The 24,234-nt window shown below is 40.3% G+C and overlaps 1 protein-coding gene across 2 annotated transcripts in view; it reads right to left on the reverse strand.

Annotated features, from left to right (window-relative positions):
- Positions 1 to 24,234, reverse strand: part of FBXO15 (F-box protein 15) — a 448,818-nt gene that overhangs the window by 76,581 nt on the left and 348,003 nt on the right. For both annotated transcript variants that reach the window (XR_013525945.1, XR_013525946.1), the window contains exon 12: positions 23,430 to 23,628. The gene's annotated coding sequence lies outside the window, so the exon portion shown is untranslated. The remainder of the gene's footprint in view (positions 1 to 23,429; positions 23,629 to 24,234) is intronic.

The raw sequence follows: 24,234 nt of genomic DNA on the forward strand, positions 1-24,234 counted from the left end.
TAGTCACATTCAGGTACACCTATCAAACTTAGATTAGGTCTTTTCACATAGTCCCATATTTCTTGGAGACTTTGCTCATTCCTTTTTATCCTTTTTTCTCTAATCTTGTCTTCTCATTTTATTTCATTAAACTGATCTTCGACCTCTGATATCCTTTCTTCTGTTTGATCAATTTGACTGTTAAAACTTGTGCATACTTTGCAATGTTCTTGTATTGTGTTTTTCAGCTCCATTAATTCACTTATATTCCTCTCTAAATTGTCTATTCTCATTAGCATTTTGTCAAACCTTTTTTCAAGGTTCTTAGTTTCTTTGCATTGGGTTAGAACATGTTCTTTTAGCTCACAGAAGTTTCTTATTATCCACCTTCTGAAGCCTGATTCTGACAATTTATCACACTCATTCTCCATCAGGCCTTGTTCCCTTGCTGATGAGGAGCTGCGATCCCCTGAAGGAGGAGAGGCGTTCTGATTTCGGATGTTCTCAGCCTTTTTGCGTTGGTTTCTTCCCATCTTTATGGATTTACCCACCTGTTGTCTTTGTAATCGCCGACTTTCAGATTGGGTCTCTGAGTGGACATCTGGCTTGTTGACAATGAAGTTTTTTCTATTTCTTAGTTTTCCTTCAGTGGTCACCCCTCTCCCACAGAGCTGGACCTTCCTAGGTTCAGCTGCACTTGCTGTGAAACTCTCAATCCTCAGCACTGCCAATTGCTGTTTTTTTGTGTGTGGGGGTGGGACCAGCTGATCCCGATCAGCTGGCTCCCTGTCTCAGAGCCTCTTCTTTTTTTTTAGTTGAACGGTCGACTCTCTCCCAGGTGTTCCAGTCGCCCACTGAAAAGGCATCAGAATCTGTGTAATTTCCCCTGCAGTGACCCACTGCACTGGCTGAAACAGTGGCATTGAGATTTGTGGTGCTTTTCTGCCAGGGAATCTCCTGGTCTGGCTCCCCACTTCAGTCCCCCCTTCAATCAGCTGAATGGGTGACTCTGCCTTCCTGGGGCTCCAAATGCCAACTAAAAGGGCACCCAGTCCTGTACACTCCGTACTGAGAACTGCAGCACCGGGGTGCAGGCAAAACAGCCACACTGGCCAAAAGAGTCGTGCTGGCAACCCGTGAGCCTCCTCCACTGGGAATCTCCTGTTCTGTGGGCAACAATAATTCATCTGGAAGTGTGGTGTCCACTCACTCTCTGCGCTTTCACTGGGAGCTACAATCCTGAGCTGTTGCTAATCGGCCATCTTGGATCTCTCCTCCAATTTTATTTTTAATTAACCCAAAATTAATACTTAAATTATTATACACACATAATGATATATTGTCAGTAAAAATATTTATATTCATTTTTATGCCACCTTGTTTTGCCTACATTTAATATGTACCTTAAATATTCTTAAATTTTCTTTGAATATTTTACTGTCTTGACATCCTGTGGCACTATCCTTTCACATGATCAAATGCATCAGAAAATTCATCAGTTCCATTTGCTTTCCACTTTCCCTTTTACTTCAATCTGGACTGGCTGCTTTCTAGGCAGCTGCATGGCTGTTGACCTGAAATTTGCTTTGCTCTCATTAACAATTCCATTTCCATCTCTTCTATGTTATATTCTCTGTTCCCTAGAGCACATGTCTATCTCTTTCTTAGATTTTTCCACCCTTTATTTGGTTGAAATATGTCTTCCAGCAGCTTTCTGAGAAAAGATGCACAAAAAGTAAATCTTGACATTTTTTCCATCTCAACATTTCTTTATTCCATCCTCAGTCCTGAATGACAATTTATTTAAGTTTAGAAGTTTAAGTTGAAGATAACAATTTTGAAACTGTTCTTCCTTTATCTTCTAGATTTCAGTGTTACTTTTAAGAAATCAGATGTCTTTCATTTCCAGGCTTTTTGACCTATCTCTCTCTCTCTGGAATTTTTTCAGAACTTTTTCTAATCGTTGTTCTGAAATACATAGTGATATGACCTATGGTGGCTCTTTTACTCCTTGTGCTAGATATTTTCTGAGTTATTTCATTATGAAAATAAGCTGTCTTTGATTCTAAGAAATATTGTATCACTTGTTTGATAAATTTTTTGCATAATATTCTGTTTACTCTTTCTGGAGCTACTACTCTTAGCTATTTGGATCACCTGGATGGAGCCTCCAGTTCTCTTACCTTTGCTCCCCAATGTCTCTATTTCTTTTTATTCTAAAACCTAAACACTTTTATTGAATATTACATTTAGGCTTTTCCATATTTTTAAGAGCTTTCCTTTGTTGTTTGAATGTTCAAAAACATCGTCTTCTTTCTTCATGAGTGGATTATCTTTTTCATCTTTCCAAGGGCATTAATTATGATCTTTCTGAGAACTGTTTATCTCACAATGTTCTCTGAGTTTCATTTTTTGTTGATTTGGTTTTTGATTTCAACCTTTTCTTCCATCACCCCTTGCATATCTAATAATCCCTGTTTTCTTTTTATACTTAAAGATGAAGCACCAACAGGCTGACTTGAAGTTGCTGGGGCAGGCAGAGTTAGTTGTAGGTCAGTGGACAAGTATGTGGCACACAGAAGTGACTTTTATTAGGAACAAGTCATAAATAAGTAAGTCTTTTCTCTGGGATGTTTCATCCTCTCCAGAGGAAGACCTTCCTGCCTCTTACCTAGGGAAGCATCATCTGACTGTTTTCTTGCAGTGGGTGAAGAAAGAAAATGCAGACCATGGTACTTAATGCCCCCATTGTCATTCAGTTCTTCTCACCAATCCACAGATGTGCCTGAGATGCCCGGCAGGATCACCATGCCCTCTAGGACCCTGCTTGTCATGTGCCTCTTTCCAAGGCTGGGATGACAACCAGCTTGTTATGCTAACACCCACCCACACTGCCACCTGGCATGTACAGTTCCTTTTAACTTTCACTTATGATGGATTCTGTGTTTTCTCCTTCCTTCCTTCCTTCCTTCCTTCTTTCCCTCCTTCCCTCCTTCCTTTTCAGAGTCTCATTCTTGTTACCCAGGCTAAAGTGCAGTGGCACAATTTTGGCTCACTGCAGCCTCTGTCTCCTGGTTTCAAGCACTTCCTGTGCTTCAGCCTCCCAAGTAGCTGAACTTACAGATGTGCAGCACCATATCTGCTTTTGTTTTTGTTTTGTTTTGTATTTTTTTTAGTAGAGATGGGGTTTCGCTACGTTGGCCAGGCTGGTCTCAAACTCGTGGCCTCAAGTGGTCCACCTGCCTTGGTTTTCCAAAGTGCTGGGATTACAGGCATGAGTCACTGCGCCCAACCCTCTGTTTCTTCTTCTTCTTATATTTTGGAATGGTTTTCGAGAGAAGAAAAGATGAAAAATATCTATACTGTACCACACTGAAACCTTAAGGCAACATAATTATTATTTAGCTTTGTATTTTTAAGCCAGTATAAAATTTGTTCTTAATTATATCCTAGTACCTTTTTCTTCTCCTAAAGCAGCAAATACATGATCTTCTTGTTGTAAATATTGATTAAATCTAAATACTCAAAGGTTCAGGGCTATAAGTCACTTTATTAATTGGTGCTAAAGGAAAAATTCCTTAAGTGACACCTGTTCCCAGGCCAGCTTGTTGCCGTCAAAATAAAAAGCATATAACATTTATCTAGTGAATGTTTCCATAAAGAACATCCAGAAAATTTCTGACTGACCTTTAAACCTGTGTGAATAATTTGGGCCTAGCTTTGCTGGAATTTGTCTGTTTTAAAAGGGCTCTTTTCTTCAATAATTCCATTCTCCATTCCCATCATACAGCAGCCCTGACTCTTTATATCTCTGATGTGTGAAAAGTATGACTTCCGCCAGGTGAAGGCTAGATCTCCCATCACAGGTGCAGAATAACACTGTAACCAAATGAGTGACAATATCTGAAGTTCACAGTTCAGATTTGTGTTCCTCTGTGTGGATTTCAGACTCTTGACAAATAGCTTTTAATCATGCATTTTATTTGAAAGTCTAGGATATAATCAGATTTGTACTTTAGATCACAATATACATTTTGTAGAAGGGATTATTTTTAATCCTAAATCTCCCATGTACCTCTAATTCGTGTAACAGCAATGCCATACTATGGCCAGGAAAAAAAAACACTAAAAAAAAAAGTGATGTTGAGAGAGAAATACAGAGATGGATTCACTGCAGCAAGTTTAATATAGTTTTTCAAGCTTTGCTGCATAAAGTAATAACAAAGTAATTCATATTTCAGCTTTTCTCTCACACACACACACACACACGAAGTTTACTAAGCTCTCTCCTTTCAGCCAGAAATCTGTGTGACTCCAAACATGGAAAATATGTTACTTGAGAATCATTTGCTATTGTTTACTTGTTTTAATATAAATTAAAATACTTTGGTAGTCATGCAATTATTCTTGAGATTGCTTTCAGTAATCGAGCAAAATAAAGGCTGTAAATGAAATGATGTAAAGGTAATAAACAGTGCATTATATATGTGATCTTGTTATTATCATCTTTTCAATGTGTCCATCCATTTAAGATGTGAAAAATATATGTTATGAGATAAAGGAATAATAGCTATGTCAGGGAGGCATAACATAATCAAATATATTTCAAAATGAGAAATCTAAATGTGTATTTTAATCTGTATTCTGAAAACATCTACCAAGGCTCTTCCCTCGATATACAGTTTCTATTTTGTCCCCCTCTGCTTTTAACTATGACTAGAGTAACTGAATGAGGAATCAGCAGTGCTGCCATTCCCTTCTAGGCAGCCGCAGTGCTGGCAGGACCAGGTCAGCCATGGGCAGAGCCAGAGGAGCCTAAACTTACAACCTCCAAGGACTTAATGCCATTTGTCAGTTCTTGGGACTATGAGCCTTCCAAAAGAAAACATTAGGCCATTGTCACCTTCAAACAAAATATCTCCATATTTTGGAGGAAATGGGACAAGCAGGTAAATATAAAGCCTTCAAAAGAAAAAAGGAAAAGAGAAGAGAATTTATTAACTGTGGGGTATTAAAGTATAGAAATCTACATTTTTCACGTGCTTCCTAGGAGATTCTGGTACAGATGGCACAAAGACCAGGTATTAGTTCACTCTCACACTGCTATAGAGAAATGCTTGAGACTGGATAATTTATAAAGAAAACAGGTTTAATTGGCTCATGGTTCTCCAGGCTGGAGAAGAAGCATGGCTGGGGAGGCCTCAGGAAACTTAAAATCATGGCTGAAGGGGCAGGAGAAGCAGGCATGTCTACATAGCCAAAGCAGGAGGAAGAGAGAGGGGAGGTGCTGTACACTTACGTACTCACATCTCAGGGGAACACTACCACAAGAACAGAACCAGGGAATGGTGCTAAACCATTAGAAACTGCCCCCGATCCAGTCACCCTCTAGCAGGCCCCACACCCGGCATCAGGAATTACAATGTGACAAGAGATTGGAGTGGGAACACAGATCCAAACCATATCATACCGATTTTCAAAAATGCTGGAAGATGGGAAATGTGGGATTAAAGAAACATGAGATGAAAGAAAAGGGTTTGAAGAGACGAGAGATGGAATGAGGCAACTGGACGCATGGGTTAAGAGAAGAAAGAGGAAAGGAGGAGGAGGGGAAAATGGAAATTTGATGTGGTAGCAAAAAAAAAGAAGCCCAGATGGAAATGGAGATGTCATAATAAAAATAAAATTCAATAACTGACAATGCTTTCTGGCCCAGCATACCTGCAGTTGCCTATTTATCACGCCGCATTTTAACCTAAGCATTGTATTACCGACCTAGAAGGTATTAAACTGTATCTACTATATAACGACACCAATTCTTGACCCATAACCCATTCTTAAATGGGTTTCTTACACAGTTTTCTCTTGTGTAATCATCTTCTCTAGTGAAGTATAAACAATTGTTTTAATTCTAATGGAATTAATGGCCAGTGAATGAAACAAACATCAAATTATAAAAACTTTAGCATTGCTAAAATGCCATTGTTAAAACTACTTTATCTTGATATTGATAGTTTTTCTTTTTTATATTTAGTTTTAATATGTAAATCTCTAACAATTTCTACAACCATAGAATATCAGGGTTGACGCTGAAGAATGCCAGCCCAACTGCCCAACAGGCCTCTCAGCCCATGCTGAGCACAGCACATCCACACATCTCAGATGCCTCCCCTGAACCCCAGTGCTCACCCTGGGTCCAATGGACTAGCCCAGATACTGCCTGTCAACCACACAGAGACACACAGACTTTGATTCCCCAGCAGGAAACATTATTATGCAATTTTTTTTTTTTTTTTTGAGACCGAGTTTCTCTCTTGTTACCCAGGCTGGAGTGCAATGGCGCAATCTCAGCTCACTGCAACCTCCGCCTCCTGGGTTCAGGCAATTCTCCTGCCTCAGCCTCCTGAGTAGCTGGGATTACAGGCACGCGCCACCATGCCCAGCTAATTTTTTGTATTTTTAGTAGAGGCGGGGTTTCACCATGTTGACCAGGATGGTCTTGATCTGTTGACCTCATGATCCCCCTGCTTCGGCCTCCCAAAGTGCTGGGATTACAGGCTTGAGCCACCGCACCCAGCCCTATGATGGAAATTTGATTTGTCAACTTGGCTAGGCCATGGTCTCAGATACTTGGCCAATCACCACTCTGGATACTGTTGTGAATGTATTTTTTTAAATAAAATGTACATTTAATTCAGTAGAATTTGATAAAGGTAATTTCAGATTAACCTTCATCCAATCAGTTGAAGGTCTTAAGAGAGAAAGACAGAGGTCCCCTGAGGAAGAAGGAATTCTGCCAGCAGACAGTCTTCAGACTAGAGCTGCAACGCCAACTCCCCCTAAGTCTCCTGCCTTCTAGTTGGCTGGATTTTGGATTTGCCAGCCCTCATAATCATGTAAGTTAATTTCTTAAAATAAATCTGTGTGTGTGTGTTTGTATAAACACACCCATTCTACTGGTTCTGTTTCTCTGAAGAATTCTGACTCCTACAGAGACACTGGTTTCTAGCTCTACACACCACGGCTCCATTCCTGATCCCCTTCCATCAGGGCCAACCGGCTGCACCAGGCTGGGTTCCCTGTGTGGCTGTAAAATTTGCTCTTGATGTTCAAACACTGGTTCTAAAGTCTTACTTTAAATGAGAGCTTAGAAATTTTTCAATCCAATCCTGCCATTTTTATTTGAATGAATGACCACTCAGAGATTAACCCACCTGCCAGGGTCTCACTAGGAGAACCTGCAGAACAGAAATGAGAATCCCCTCCCTAGCTCTGAGGTTCTTTTCTCACATCTGCCTTGCCTCCACATTACATGTTGAGCTTTAATGCTCTTTCAAACTCTAGTTAACCACACAAAGGCACCAGGTTAATCAGATGAATGTTTTAGATTTTGGGTTACTAACCCTAATAGCTTGCAGATGATATTTAGGGACATGAGAGAAACTCAAGGGATCTCTCCACTGCAAACATGAAAAATCTTATTATAAAGAAACATGGGGCTGGGCACAGAGGCCAACACCTGTAATCCCAGCACTTTGGTAGGCCAAGGTGGGTGGATCGCTTGAGGCCAGGAGTTCAAGACCAGCCTTGTCAACATGGTGAAACTCCATCTCTACTAAAAATATAAAAATTAGCCACATGTGGTGCATGCTGCATCTGGATACTAGTTTTATATTTTTAGTCTCACCTACTTGGGAGGCTGAGGCAGGGGGATCACTTGAAGCAAAGGTTGTAGTAAGCTGAGATCACACTGTTGCTCTCCAGCCTGGGTGGCAGAGAAAGACTCCATCTGAAAGAAGAAAGAAAGAAAGAAAGAAAGAAAGAAAGAAAGAAAGAAAGAAAGAAAGAAAGAAAGAAAGAAAGAAAGAAAGAAAGAAAGAAAGAAAGAAAGAGAGAGAGAGAGAGAGAGAAAGAAAGAAAGAGAAAGGAAGGAAGGAAGGAAGGAAGGAAGGAAGGAAGGAAGGAGGAAGGAAGGAGAGAGGAAGGAAGGAAGGAAGGAAGGAAGGAAGAAAGAGAGAGAGAGAGAGAGAGAGAAAGAAAGAAAGAAAGAAAGAAAGAAAGAAAGAAAGAAAGAAAGAAAGAAAGAAAGAAAAAGAAAGAAAAGAAAGAAAGAAAGGAAAGAAAGTAACATGGTTACTATCTGGCTTAGGTTGGTCCCCCCAAAATCAGAACTTGATTTTTGATTTATGTAAAAGTAATTTATTAGAACATGTGCCCAGGAAGGATCAGTTGAGAGTAGAGAAGGAAAAACTAGACCAGGAAGAAAGGTAGGCCAAGCAGTGATGCGATGGCAAGAAATTCCCTTGAAGCGTGACCTTGGCTCAGCAGCAAAGAAGCCCTGAAGGCAGAGACCCTCACGCCTGCGACTCATCTCCCTCGGGGCAGAGAATCCGGTATAAAGATACCTCCATGCACATCAATTCTTGGTTGAGGCAGGTGTAGTTAAATTATCCCTATCTGCCAGAACTCTATTCATGTGGCAGTATTCCTTCAAAGAGCTGCAAGAGACAGCTGCTGAGAATTAAAGGATGGCAGGAGCAACGCACACAAAAGTGGAAAGGGTGTCCTGGTGTGAGGGTGCGAAGGTGAGCCCTTGCAGATTCAGCTTCACCTCTGATGACTGGATCAGAGCAGACCTACACAGTGGCTGGAAAAGGGCACAAAGTCCCCTGGCCAAATCCGGACTACGCTGATTGGGAGAATAGCATGTGTGCCACAATGGTCTGGCCATCTGAGATGAATTATCACTGTAGAGTGATAGCAAAAAGGAGAGTCAGAATGATAAGACAGTAAGGGTGCCTCTGTGCTTGTCCAGAATCACTAACTCACCTGAGCAGGTTACCCTCAGGGATCTCCGGGCAGAGATGGAGACATCAGCTTGACAACTAGTGCCTTTGGAACAATTGAATCAAATCTTCTGCCCTCACTCTGTTCTCACCAAGCAGCCTCTGAATTCCAGTGTGGCCTCTTAAGGGGCTCTGCCTAAAGGAAACTGGCATTCTCAATTTAACCATTAATCTGCACCAGACGATCAATGCCTGTCTGCCCCTGGAGACTTGGCCCTTCGCCTAGGCTGCATCTCAACACCCCATGCTGCCTTCGGGTTGTCAGCAATGGCCCATCATTGGGGCAAGTTCAGCCAACTCTTCTTTCTGCAGGAACTCTTCAAACAGTCTCAATGTTCTTGTTGGAGTTTGAACTGTGATGACCTTTTCTCAAGTTGGGAAACAATTAAGGAATTGATGCAGGAATTGGGGAACAAAAGGTCTGCTTTATTTTTGGCAATGCTGGATTGGAGAATAAATCTCAGCTCAGATGCCAACACGGATGTTGGCCACTACACTGGAGGTGAACTCACCATCTCAGGCATAGAAGGCACGTGGGGAGTGCCTATGGGTGTGGGGTCAGCCCTGTGGGGCATATGGAAAGGAAACGAGAAAAACTTCATCATGCAGGTGGGCTCCAAAGGAAAGAGAGTGGCACTGTTCTGTGGTGGGCAGGTCTACAGAAACCTATCCCCAAAGTCCAAGAAGGCCAAAGAAAGAGGCTAAAAAATTCAATGTCTCAGAAAGAAACATTTAATAGGAACTTGCAAACAGCAGCCACTTCTATGTCTCAGATGGCAGCAAAACAAGATGTTGGATCCCTGCACTATTATCCCCTTGACCCAGGGTGTGCAGACCACAGGAAAGGGTGCAGTGACTCAGAAGAAATGTGAGAGTAAACGGCTCCAAGGCAGGATTTATGGCAGCATCAAAGTTGTTTTGACCTATGGGCAGGATTTACAGTAACTACCTTTTCTTACACAGTGAACAATAAATTGGAAACGTTAAAGGAATCCCTGAAACTGGGGCTAATCAAAAGACAATGTGGTAGAAAGAAGGTGGTTTAGCCGAAGCTTGAGCTTTGGAAACGTATCTTACAAGGCCCCAACTATCTCTCCTGACCTATTATGTTAGAGAGGGTTCATTAAGAGAGAGGTCTTCTTCTTACATTCCAAGAAAAATGATAAGAAATTCCATCAGGGTAATCCTTAACATCTCTAGCTGGTGCCTGTGAAGACAGTCATCCATTCATCCACTCATTCATTTATAACATCCTATAAATTAAGCTGTACAAAGCAAAGTGTAAACTTCAGAGGAAAGCAAAATATTCATTTTCAGGGCAGAGTTAACCCCAAGAAAAATAATAAAATCCATGAGGACTGCCTTCAACTCCCCATCCCTGGCATGATTTTTCAGGACAGAGGTGCCTCTACTCCACCAGCCAACAACCTCTGCTTTGCAACCTCTTCATTGTCAATACTTGTTTTAGGAGATGATCTGATGAACTCAATTTCCTTAATGTAATGCATAGTAAGACTAGGCAGTGAGGAAAGCTACATGCATTAACACAGCCATGAGTGTTTGCATTCTAACCAGGGAAAAACCCTCAAGCAAAAGAGAGCTCACAGTGTCATTTCAGAAACCAGAGAGAGCAGTGAAGATTTAACATGAGAGAAACTCTAAGAAAACCTCAAAACACGGTTTATAGATATGTACTCAACCTGGAGGACATACATAATATACATCAATAAAGCCATTGTCCATTTAAACCACAGGGTATGGCATGGGTTCCCCTAACTGCAGTCTCCCTGAAGGTCAAAAAGTAACTAGACACTGCTATTCCCCAATCAAGAACCTCTCCTCTAAAAAGAGCACAGCAAAATGACTGTTGCCCTAATAGCCATTGTAATTTATTCCTGGCATGAGAAGAACATCTGCAATCGATTAAGTGCAGACATTTCAGTGATGTTAATGTGGTCAGAAATAACCAAAAGGCATAGAAGCAGATGAAGACTGTTATTTCCGTTTCAAATAGGGATTTAATTCTCAGAGAACCACTGAATGACAACCACCAGGGTTTGTATTTATGTGGACCAATTATAGAATCATTTGTAGAAATTGGGAAATGGAAAAGATGGGCCAGTCGATGAACTGGATTGCATAATAATAGTAATTTTTGGAAAGGTTGGGGAGGAGAAGCTGCGGAGAGAAGATTTGGTATCAACCTTAAAATAACTATCACCTCTCACTTTAAAAGCCTTGAAACGCAGTGGCATAACTATTTAAATTTCGCCCTCCATGCCAAATTTTGAGTAATATCCCCTTTAACCTTCTCAGGATTGATGAATCAACACGACTATCTATGCGGATAAATGTTCAGAAGTTGTGAGAAATCACTTCAGCTTGCGCACAGTGGCAATCCCAAGAGATCTAGCTGGTGCCAAGCAGTTAATCACAGATCCTACCACAACTGGCTGGACTTATAATGGTAGTCCTCACACTATTTGAAGACTCCTCCTTTATTTATTATTTGGGGGAATTGGATTAGAAGGATGTCAAGAGTCACATTTTCAGCTGATTTAAGAGTTTATGGAATAAGTCACTAGGAAGGACAAGATGATTGAGGATTAATGTAATATTTTTGATAAGTTACTGCTATAAAACCTCACTGCAACCCAAACAACACTAGAGGAACGGAATAGGAAAATGAGAAAGATTCAAAATTCAGTCCACTTTAGATTCTTTGAGACACCAGGTTTCCCAGACCCTATTCCCATCTTACAATGACAAGAATCAATGGACATAAAAATTGCCCTTATTACTAAAGAATGCTTAACCCAACCTGTGAAATCACCTATATTATCTATGTGAATTATTAAGGTCTTCAGGCTTAGATGAGAAAAATCATGTCCCTGTTGATATACTGACCTCCTTTCCTTTCCAGTTCAACAAATAAGAATCTCATTGTCTTATACATGAGCATGAAGCTAGTGTTTATACAGGATACAGGTCATTATTTAATAAAGATCATCCCAAGATTCTCTCCCTCTGATGAAAAGGCACAGGCACTCATTCATCACCTTCTGTACATCATACAGGAATTCTCTTAATAACTGTTCACATCAAGTATTAATCATCAAATTCTCTCCTCCTTGTCCTCTACTTCTTCCTCTGTAGCCCATCTTTCCCTCAGTGATCCTGTGCCTCATTCTCTCTGCACAGGAGCATCCAGCCCTGGTGTGTGTCCCCCATTGGCGTTAGGCTTGCTCTCTGGTCCTTGATCCACCTTCCATAACAGCAATCACTTCATCCTATGCATATTTGTTTTTGCTGCTGTTTCAAATGAGCTACAAATCTGGCAACTTAAAATAAATAGTGCAAATTTCTTATCTCTGGCTTCTGTGGGTCAGAAGTCTGGGCAGGTTTAGCTGAGTCTTTGCCTAAAGGTCTCACCATGTGGAGACTTTGAATAAGAATCAGATTCCAAGCTCAATTGTGCTGCTTGCCAAATTCAGTTTCTTGCAGCTAAAGAAGGACCCAGGTTCCTAGTTCCTTGCCGGCTGTCAGCCAGGGGTCCATGTTTGCTCCTAGAGGATGTGGCTCTCTCTAGCAGTGGTAGGATGAAGCCCTCTGACACGTCAAGTCCCCCCAATTTCTCCTCTCTGTCATCTGACTCCAAAGCTTATGTGATTAGGTTACAACCACCTGCAGAAAGCAGGATACTCTCCCTATTTTATAGCCTTTATTACATCTGCAAAGTCCTTTTTGCCATGAAGCCCAATGTATGCACAGGGCCTTGAGATTAGAGTGTGATCACCTTCAGAAGGTCATCCTGTCAACCTGAATCCACCCTCTGGACACAAAGACTCATGTCCTTCCAAGGTAACAAATACCTAAGGTTCCCAAAGGTCTCACCCCCTTACAGCATAAATTTGATGTCCAAAATCTCATCTAAATCTTCTCAGCTCCAAAGTCCCCATATCATCGGCTAAGTGGTTTTGTCAACCTGCTTCCTTGTAGCAGAACTTTGGAATCCACCAGTTTTCTTTCATTTCATATTTTCTCTGTCCCTTTCAGTACACTCTGGCAATGTTTCTGCTGATCAAAAGAACTCTCAAGAACCTTATAAGTTTTGCATGAAATTCACAGAGACCCCCTTCATTAGAAAGAAGTCCATGTTCATGCATCATTTGGAGATAATACCTCTATTCTTGGCTTCTCCTGAGGTAGCTCAATAGCAACATCTTCAAGTTTCTCCAGGCCTCTGGTTTGATTGAAGAGATCTGTGAGTCACCCTCTTATCTTTTCAAAGAGCTTTTCGTGAAACTGAACACTCTGGTCTTTTCATGCTCCTGAAGTTTGAGGGGAAGACTGTGTGGCCATGAAATCAGCTTTCCCTAGGGCGCAGGGGTAAGTCCATGGACATCTTTGGGGGCTGTTCTGCCTCCAGGAAATGTCTCGCTATTTATTAGACTTCAGAGTAATTTAATGATTTGGTTCCCCAATAGAAAACAGTAATTGCTATAGTTAAATATTTGTCCTTTCCAAAACTCATGTTGAAATTTAATTGCCATTGTAACAGGATTAAGGGGACCTTTCAAAAGTAATTAGGCCACTTGGGATCCTGTGCTGCCCTTATTAAAAAGCCAAGCTCAGCTTCCTCTTGCTTCATGCTCTTGCCTTCCACCATGGGAAGAGGCAACAAAAAGGACCTTGCCAGATGCCAGCATCTTGATATTAGAATTCTAACCCCCAGAACTGTGAGCCAATAAAAGTCCATTCATTATAAATGGCCCAGCCTCAGTATTCTATCACGACACCACAAAATGGACTAAGACAATAATGAAATAACATAACTTTTCAGTCATCTTGCAATCCCAATATGGATAGGATGAAAAAGAAAATCAAAATAGAAGTAATTAAATCTTCACTTAATGATGACTACTGCAGAGAAATGAGCAGGGTGATATAAGGCAAAACTGACACCATAACTTCATGGAAACTTATCCAAATTCCAAACTTATCCAAATTCCGTATGTTATGCCCTCACTCACTGACTGGATCCAAATCTCCAGATGGGAATTTACATTTTAAATAATATCTTCAGAAAATTCTGATGCATGTCAAAGAAAATAACTCAAAGCTGTGATTAATCAAATACAAAATAAAATAAAAATTATTAGAGGAATTACATGTTACACTAGAAAACATTCAAACAAAAATACACAGATTGTTAGCAATTGTAAGAAAACATTAGCAGCATATTTTATCATTCAGAAATTAATGTTGTTTGCAAGTTAAAACGATGTAACACCACTACATTCCTATTAGAATGGCTGAGTTGTTTTTCAAAACTGTCAATACCAAGTGCTGGCAGGGATGTAGAGCAACAGAAACTCTCACTCACTGCTGGTGAAAATGCAAAATGGTACAGTAGTGTTGGAAGACAGTTTGGCAGCTTCTTGCAAAACTAAATGTAGTCTTACCATAAAATCCAGAGATCCTGCTCCTATGTATTAACATAATTGACTTAAAACCTAGGTCCACACAAACCTGCAAGTGAAGATTTATCATAGCTTCAAACTAGAAACAACCCAAATGTCCATTTGCAAAGAATAAATAAAATGTTGTTTAACCACACAATGGAATATTATTTAGCAACAAAAAGGCATTAACTACTGATACACATTACAGCATGGATGAATCTCAAAACTATAATCTTGAACAAAAGAAGCCACACACCAGAAAAGTACATGATTCCATTTATATGAAGTTTCAGAAAAATCAAAATGAATCAAAACTTTATGAATCAGATCATTGATGCCACAGAATGTGGGTTACAGGAGTGTTTTCAAGGGGTCTTGGGCAATTTTTTTTAACTGACAGAAATGTTCTCCATCTTGATATGGGGTGGTAGTAAAGTAAATAGACTTATTTTTCAAAATTCACCCAACTGTAGACTTAAAGTGGAAACATTTTATTTTATATAAGTGATCTTTCAGTAAAGCCAGAGGAAAGACCAAAATTCCATGACAGCTAAAGTGAATGAAGAATCAAATAATTCTGATTTTCAGTCCTCTTTCAATACTCTGAAAACCTGTGGTGTGGTTGGCAATTGACCATTATCTGGCCGTTTGTCTTCGGTGTGGTGGTTTCACATTGTGTCTCTTTGGAATGGTAAGTAGTCTGGGAAACTTTCAATCTCAGTTAAAAATCCCAGTACACCACACAGATAATCTCCATTCTCCTTTCCACAACTAAGGCTGGTCAACACCTGGAAGACCTCTTGGGGAACCAATATTAATAATTCCAAAGGGAATTGCTATCATGGATAGCTAATGAAATAGCTTCCTAGAAGCAATTGACACATCTTTATTTTTCTGCTTGGAGCCTCCATTCTGAAGAAACTTTCTACCTCATGTGATTCTTATGATTTCTTTGATATTGATGGTGCCTACTATTCTCCCAGTATTAGCTTCATTTGATTTTCAAAACATTTAGAACTGGAAATAATTTACCCAAACCCTATGTGCTTTGTCCAACAACATAATCCTCCTTTATTCATTCACCTTGTCAGTATTGTTGGATATTTGGAAGATAAATACTTGCAGGAATATTTCCATACCATCTAAATTAAGTCATCATGTAAATTCAGTCTTTATGGGTCACCTAGAATGTAACAGATGGCCTCCTGATTTTTATGCTTCCTTTTTCTGCTGGTCTCAGCCCCTGCTAACTCCCAGGCAACTGTCTCCTATCATATAAACTCATTGTTACCTAATTAGAAACAGTCAATTCTAACTCTCTTTAAAAGTCACTTTTTCCAGGGTAGATGTGTGATGTGTGTGTGTGTGTGGTGGGAGTCTGGGGGGGGGGAGTGTGTTCAACTTCCAGCTGCTATAAAGTAATAATGTAGAAACATTTTGTGACATCTAATGTATTTTATACCAGTACTGTCCACTACACATACAATGCAAGACACTTAGGTAATTTTAAATAATCTCGTAGCAACATCATAAAAAGTAAAAAAGGAAAGAAGTGAAATTTCAATAATATGCTCATTTAAACTAATATATTTGATGTATTATCTTTCAACATGCAATCAACATCGAATTATTGGTAAGATATTTTACACACTTTTTTGACACACTTAGAAATGCAATGTGTATTTCATACGTAAGGCACCTCTCAGCCCTCAGTTCAGACTAGCCGTATGTCCAGAGCTCCACAGCAGCATGTGGCTAATGACTACCCTGATGGGTGGTGTTCTCTGTAGGGGTGGGTTTCATTAAATAAACTGAAATTTGGGCTTTACCGGGAACCAACTTTGTATGGCCCAGGGCCAAATAAGGTGGAGTCCATGCAGGTCACAAAATAGGCACCTTTCCCTTTATTAAATCAAATTTCCTTATTTAAGGAGAACTGGGAACCTTCTGTAAACACTCTCTTGGAGGTGGGTAAAGATCCATAAATTTTTAAGAATCAAATTTTAGATACACCAATCTGCTTATGTTTCTGAGGCAGTGGTCTGGAAACAGAAAAAATGCGTTGTAACACAGGTCAGGGCAAGAAGTAAGGAGACTGGAGGGAGTGGAAGTCAGAAGAGGAAGACCATGGGTAGCTACGTCAGTCATGGCAACTGCTGAGAGCTTCTGCAAATTGCATGGGTTTGAATTACATTAGCTCAAGTGTTCTCAACCTTGCAAGGGGTGAAAAAAATCATCTTATCAAAATCTGATATGCCATGGAGATACTCCATCCTAAAGTAGGAGGACCGTATTTCCCCACTCTGTAGGTGTGTGCTGTGCACAGCAACTTTCTTCCAAACAGTATCAAAAGGAAAGAGGGAAAAAACTTTACAGGAAAGAAACCTGATGGACATTTACTCAGCTGGGTGATCAAGATCAACATCAACAGTCAGAAATCATGTTGATAGCATGAACCCTTGATATGATGCAATAATGTAAATGGCATTTTACCACAATGGTCTTCCTCTTGAACACCCATAACTCCGGTCAAATAATGACAAAAGCAATCTGACATATTTGAAGAGAGGAACGATACCAGTACTCCTCAAAGCTGTCAAGGTTATCAAAAACAAGAAACATCTGAGAAAACATCACAGCCACCAAGACCCTAAGGAGACATGACAAGAACATGTGATGTGGCATCCTGAATGAGTCTTGGAACAGATTTAAAAAAAAAAAAAAAAAAAAAAAAACAAAGGAAATCTGAATAAACCATGCATTGCGGTTAATAGTGTATCAATAATGGTTCATTAATTATAACAAATGTGTCATACTAATATAAGATGTCAATCATAGGAGAAAATCTATTGGGGTACTGTTGTATATGGAATTTTCTACTATCTGCTCAATTATTCTGTAAGTCTAAAACTATACTTAAAAATAAAGTCTACTATTAAAATATCAGACTATAAATCGTTCTACTATAAGGACACATGTACACGAATGTTCATTGCAGCACTGTTTACAATAGCAAAGACCTGGAATCAACCGAAATGCCCACTGATAATAGACTGGATTGGAAAAATGTGGCACATATACACCATGGAATATTATGCAGCAATCAGAAATGATGAGTTTGTGTCGTTTGTAGGGACATGGATGAATCTGGAGAACATCATCCTCAGCAAACTGACACAAGAACAGAAAATGAAACACCGCATATTCTCACTCATAGGCGGGTGATGAAAAATGAGAACACATGGACACAGAAAGGGGAGTACTAAACACTGAGGTCTATAGGGGGGAAAGGGGAGGGCCAGTGGGAGGGGGAGGTGGGGAGGGATAGCCTGGGGAGAGATGCCAAACGTGGGTGAAGGGGAAAAGGAAAGCAAAGCACACTGCCATGTGTGTACCTACACAACTGTCTTGCATGCTCTGCTCATGTACCCCAAAACCTAAAATCCAATAAAAAATTTAAAAAAAAAGTATGATATGCATGATGCACATCTTATCAAAAATGAAAATAGTTTTTCCCACACCTTAACTTTCCACAGCACCCACAGTACCTGGCCAGATTCCAGGGCTACCTCAGGACTTTGATGAACTGTCACTCTTGATCTCGGCGCAGGGACATTTCGGACGGATGGATTCTGACATGTTTTTGCTGATCAGAGGCCAGCTTCCTCCTGCTTTTAGGACCGCTGCTATGAGCTCTTGTATTCACTGCTGAAAAAGCTCCCAAAAGGTCAGTTCCAGGAGCCCCAGCTGGTGCAGAAGCCACCTGACACAAGCAGTGGATGGCAGGAGTCTGCTCCCAAGAGAGCCCAGGCTGGAGAGTATAGAGAGGACGGCAAACACACCTGGCTCCAGACTGGCATGCAGATGAAGCTCAGCTGTAGCTAGAACTTTCTGGAGATTCTACAACTTCAAAGTGAACACTCCTTTTCCTGTTACTTTTTTTTACTCATTTATCAGGCTCTACTACGTGATTTACTAGGACCATTCTAGAACGAGCTCTTTTGATTAAATACTTTTGGCAAGTGCCTATAGCAGTGTCTATAATATTGGAAAGTGTCTAATTATACATGCTATGTGAAGACCTCGCACAAACTGTGAAAACATGAGCTCTCTTTTTCAGTCAAATAAGCTGGGTGCTCACATGTGAACCAGAGAGTTCCCTGATGAGACGAAAGTACCCAGTTATCCAGCTTCCATGATGCTTTGGAGCTTGACCACTGACCCACCTTCTCATCTCAGTTACTTTTGAGTCTCCTGTTTCAGCAATAAACTAATTTCACCTTCATTCATCCTGTGCCATTGTCAATTGACAGCAATGACTGCCAATTCTTTTCAGCTCTTTCCTGGCTCAAAGCTGATCAGTCCATCATCTAAGATAATACATTCTAAAATTATACATGAACTTTTCACATCCAATAAAGTTCAACTCATTACATAATTAGACTCCTTTCTATACTTTCTAATTAATTAGATGGGGGGATAGTGGTGAAGAAGGAGTAAGGCAGTAGGAAGGAAGAACTTCACCTCACCCACCATGGTGGGGGCTCGCCAGCTACAGATGCAGACTCGAGACTCTGAGAAGTCACTTAAAATAACTTGTGTCAAGGTCTTGGATCCTAGACAATGTAGAAAAAAATGAAAACAGCCACTTTGCCAATTACCTCTTCTGTATCTCTACCTGAAATGCTGATGACATAAGAGGTGAAATGGAACAGCTATAGTAATCATCTAATTAAACAAGGAAACTGTATTCATCATGAGCACCATTATTGTGCTGTGATGGGACAGGGGATTCACTCTTAGACCCTTGCCAGCCATTTCTCCTTCTGACACACACTATTCAGGACAAGTACTAGATAAAAAGAAGAGGTTCCTTTAAGAAATGCAACAAAATTGGGCTGAGCACTCTGGCTCACGTCTGTAATCCCAGCATTTTGGGAGGCCGAAATGGGCGAATCACGAGTTCAGGAGTTCGAGACCAGCCTGGCCAACATAGTGAAATCCCATCTCTATGAAAAAATACAAAAAATTAGCTGGATGTGGTGGTGGGCGCCTGTAATCCAAGTTACTTGGGAGACTGAGGCAAGAGAATTGTCTGAACCCAGGAGGCGGAGGTTTCAGTGAGCCGGGATGGTGCCACTGTACTCCTGCCCAGGCAACAGTGTGAAACTCCATCTCAATAAAAGGGGGGGCAACAAAATCTAGGAGCCCTTTACCCTCAATTCCCACGCACAGCTGTGCTAAGCATCTAATACTCACACCTAAGTTATCAACTCCCTTCTCCCAATCATCACAGCTGAACCAATAACATTCCATCAGGGATCCTTGAACCTACCCGCTGATTGTCATTTTAGTGAAGCTTTACTTTTGGGGCACCGAAGAGATGACATTCTAAGGCCAATCTTATTTTCTTGAAATAGAACCAGCCTGCTCACATTACAGCATGTCCTCCTGAGCACTATTAAGCAAACCCAGCACAATCCTTCCACGCGCGTTACTCTGCAAAGTGTTAAAAGTTACCTCGTCATTTCCACTGGCAGAGTGAAATAGCTCACAACCTTGTCGCTTGGCATTGCCTTTGATTCCAAGAAGAAATTAGATGTGCAGGAAAAATTAAATGGCCATATTGCAGATTGAAAGAAATTCCAAAGAAACTCACAAGAGAAGACGATGTAAGAACTATTCAGACTTCTATCGAGCTAGTCTGTCCAAAACCAGCAGGATTTGGAAGTTCTAATCTCAATAGACACATTACTAGAGATGTGAAAGGAAAGTAATCCAGTTCTTGAACTGGTCAAAAATTGGAAGATGTATGATTATGCCTTGCCTATTAACTACGTAGCTGTTTTAATTCCCTTTCTAGCTTTGATGGTGGATGCCTGAAGAGAAGCAAGTGAACATCTGGAGAGGAAAGGAGTAACAGCTAACATTTAATGAATTACTACTATGTGAACTTTTGTTAACTCATTTAATTCTCATGACAACCATGCTAGTATTATCCCCATTTTACAGACCAGGAAACTGAGACATAGAGAGGTCAGCAAGCTGCCCAAAAGTACCCACCAGTATATGCAGAGCTGAGATTTGAACCCAGGCAATCTGACAATATATGAATTGATTTCATGCTATTATTATGAACCTCCACCTGGAATTCAGCCATGAACAGAAGGTCTGGAAACAGAGGAAGAGTCACAGTTTAGAAAGCAGCTGGAAGCTGCCTAGGCAGCTGCAAAAGCAGAGGTAGCAGCTGGATGGAGTGAGCTGGTGCCACCCGGGAGTCAGCGAACCTAGTCTTTCAAGATAGTCTTCCTGGTTAAGGGAAGTGCAGGACATGAGGGTCCCTTATACCCAAATGTGGTAACATGCTTTCCCTGCCACTTTCCTCTCTGTGCAAAGCAGCAAAAACGTAAAAGATTAAAAGGAGTAATAAGTATTTTGTTTTTAAACTATTTGCAAAAACACATACTGCTAATATCTTTCTTTTTCTAATCCTCTCCCCCTTTCTATCTCTCTCCCTCCCTCCCTCCCTCCCTCTCTGTGCCTTTGATATGGTTTGGCTGTGTCCCCTCCAAATCTCATCTTGCATTGTAGTTCCCATAATCCCCACATGTTGTGGGAGGAACCCGGTGGGAGTTACTTGAATCATGGTGGGGGGGGGTGGGTTTTCATGTGCTGTTCTCATGATAATGAGTAAGTTTTATGAGATTTGATGGTTTTATAAAAGGCAGTCACCCTGCACTTCTCCTTGCTGTCACCATGTGAAGAACGACGTGTTTGCTTCCCCTTTTGCCATGATTGTAAGTTTCCTCAGGCCTCCCCAGCCATGCTGAACTGTGAGTCAATTAAATCTCTTTCTTTATAAATTACCCAGTCTCGAATATGTCTTTTTTTTTTTTTTCGAGACGGAGTTTTGCTCTTGTTACCCAGGCTGGAGTGCAATGGCGTGATCTCGGCTCACCGCAATCCTCCTGGGTTCAGGCAATTCTCCTGCCTCAGCCTCCTGAGTAGCTGGGACTACAGGCATGAGCCACCATGCCCAGGTAATTTTTTGTATTTTTAGTAGAGACGGGGTTTCACCATGTTAACCAGGATGGTCTCGATCTCTTAACCTCGTGATCCACCCGCCTCGGCCTCCCACAGTGCTGGGATTACAGGCTTTATTGGCAGCATGAGAACAGACTAATACACTCTCTCCATGTCATTTGCTTGTATAAAACAGTATTGAAAGTCACAGCAGTATTCAACATTACCTTTTAACAATTCAAACTTCACTCTGTTATTCAACCAATTTTTGTTCATAACTAACTCTGGAAAATTGAGGTAATAAAAGCATATTTGTTTATCTATCTTTTAACTTTCAATGGTGTGTTTTATAATGCATTGTTTGCTTAATACTTTAAAAGCTGCTATGCTTTGGATGAGACTGGAGAAGATTTGATCACACAAAACATAGAATTACTAATTTATTTCCATGCTAAGTACATTACCAGCATTTTAGATCATTTCATTGCTTCCCACCAAATTTCCTCTGAAACTCAAGGTTTCTATCTTCCACAAATAGTAACAGTAAGCTTAAATCAATCAATCAATATCTATCTCTCACACACATTTATAAGTTACTCTTCACCTCTGTAGAACTAATGTGATTATTTCTGTTGGTTGAACAAATAAAGGTGAAATATTCTCACTATTCCTACAAATATTGTTAATATACATATCAGAATTAAGCTTTTTCCCCAGAATTCCATTCCTTAGAGGAAGGCAGGAGAAAGGGGTAAGAGGAGACCAGAGTGTGTTTCTTTTCCTGAGAATCACATATAGCTTATCCCCTCAATCAAGCACAAAGCATAGTGTGAGGGCTGTCCCTCATCAGAGTCCCAGCCTGAACACTCACCATGGACATCAGCACTAAAGCTAGGTTCTGGGCACAGGGAACTTCCACACAGTCTGCACGAGTAAACCGAGATCCATAATCAGAGGGTGTAATCAGGTCTCTGCTATTACTTGTTTATTAGGGGAACAACACTATCCAGTGATTATTGATTACCTTCTCAACTTCAGCATTATTTAAACTATTGCTTTAGATATATTATACCTTCAAATTCTAATGAAGTTCTCAAGTAGATATAATTTAATTAGCAAAGATTATAATTCAATTCTAGGGTTTACATTTAAAAATAGAAAAAACAGATTATTATTTAGTAACTAATTATAATGAGGTGTAAGTCTATATTAAACTCTTCCTTAATAGGAATTGGGCATTAGTTAATAGATGCTTTATTTAGTATTTATAACAGAAAATACATTAACAGTTATTTTTATTTTTGCATATTTTGAATTTTTAGATTTGTAACCTATCTTTTTTAGCCTATAAAGTTATCAGCTCACCTAAGCTTCATCTACAGAGAATGTATAAATTATGAAAGAATATTAAATATTAAGATCTTAATGCTTCTGAAATTATATCTTTTTATATCCTAAGCATTTAAAATAGGAAGACTTCTTTTTCATTTTCACTTGATACTGAAAAATATCCACCTACCATCTGTATCTTAATCTCCAAAGATAAAATTGGGTCCCCATCAGTAAGACTGAACTTTCTACTAAAATCTGAATCAGTGCTCTGGATTAAATCTACCTGGTTCATTGTGAGCCACAGGAACAAGGTAGCAGCAAGTTGTAGCTTCAGAAGCCAGGGCCAAAGAAGTAAAATGAGGCAGGGGATGAAAGAGAAGAGAAATATCAGAAATATTTGCATGGAAATACTGGCCAAAAACTGATAAAAGTACAGAGCCCAGAGCCCAGAACCCATTGAGCCATGCAAAGTGGAAGTGAGGAAGAAAATATCAGCTAATTCAACAATAAACATTAACTTGGCAATACTATGTGCCTTACAGGTACTGGGGATTCAGCAATGGCTGCAACATTTTCTCAGGTAGAACCAGATCAGATTGCTAGGAGTGGAGAACATCTGAGCAAGTGACAGCCCAGAGCTAAATAGGATTCAGGTTATCAGTGATCCAAAGGTTAAAGCATCCTAAGCAACCAAACTCAAACCCAATGGTGAATGCACAAGTTATATCAGCAGTACATGAGACCTGGTTTAAGTTGAAAATCCCCTTAAATAGGGGTCCCTTACCATGATGAAGAGGTGCACTGGGAGTTGGGAAGGCTGTGGATCTCAGGTCCATGGATTTCCCAGGGTTTCGGTGATGCAGGCTGGGTGATGCATCGTGAGACAGGGTTCTAGCTTCTAGCTGACTTTACAGCAAGGCTATTTTGCGTGGGCAGGAAAACCTTGATAGCAGCTCTCACAAAGTCAAGGTAAAATATCCAAACTATAGAAACAATAAAGGTACCATTTAGGAGAAGGAAAAGGTATTCCTTTTTTCCTGAAAGTTCAAAACTTATCCATTCAAGTGATTCACAATGCTGAGGGCTTCTTCTGGGGACAGTTGTCTTGGAAAGCAGGCCAACAATCAAACCTGCCTTGTGACTAACGGAAATTCTGTGGTTTACTAAAGGCAAATGTTCATTTACCCTGGAAACAAGCGTTCAAAGAAGCCTCCTGGAAAAGGTGATTCTTAGAATTTAGAAAAACAACTACACGCTCTCCTACATCGCAATATATTAATACTCTCTGGATATTTCTCACTCCCTGCCTCTTAGGTCTAGAATGTTCTACCAAGATATGCACTATACAGAACAGAGGGCAAGATTTATTTACAATGAAGAACACAGGGAGCACACAAACACACCGAGAGCAGGGCACCCATGCACCAAAGCCTCGGAAACTCATGAAATACTTAACATTTTCATAAAGATAAACCCCTGGCTCCACCCAACGTGGAAAGACAATATGATGGTTTACATACAGCCACAGCGGGAGAAATACAGACTTAGAAGGCCACACTCACAGCTGATTTGGAAAATGACCACATAAG

This window comes from Callithrix jacchus, chromosome 13, assembly GCF_049354715.1.
Source record: "Callithrix jacchus isolate 240 chromosome 13, calJac240_pri, whole genome shotgun sequence".
Classification (NCBI taxonomy): Eukaryota; Metazoa; Chordata; class Mammalia; order Primates; family Cebidae; genus Callithrix; species Callithrix jacchus.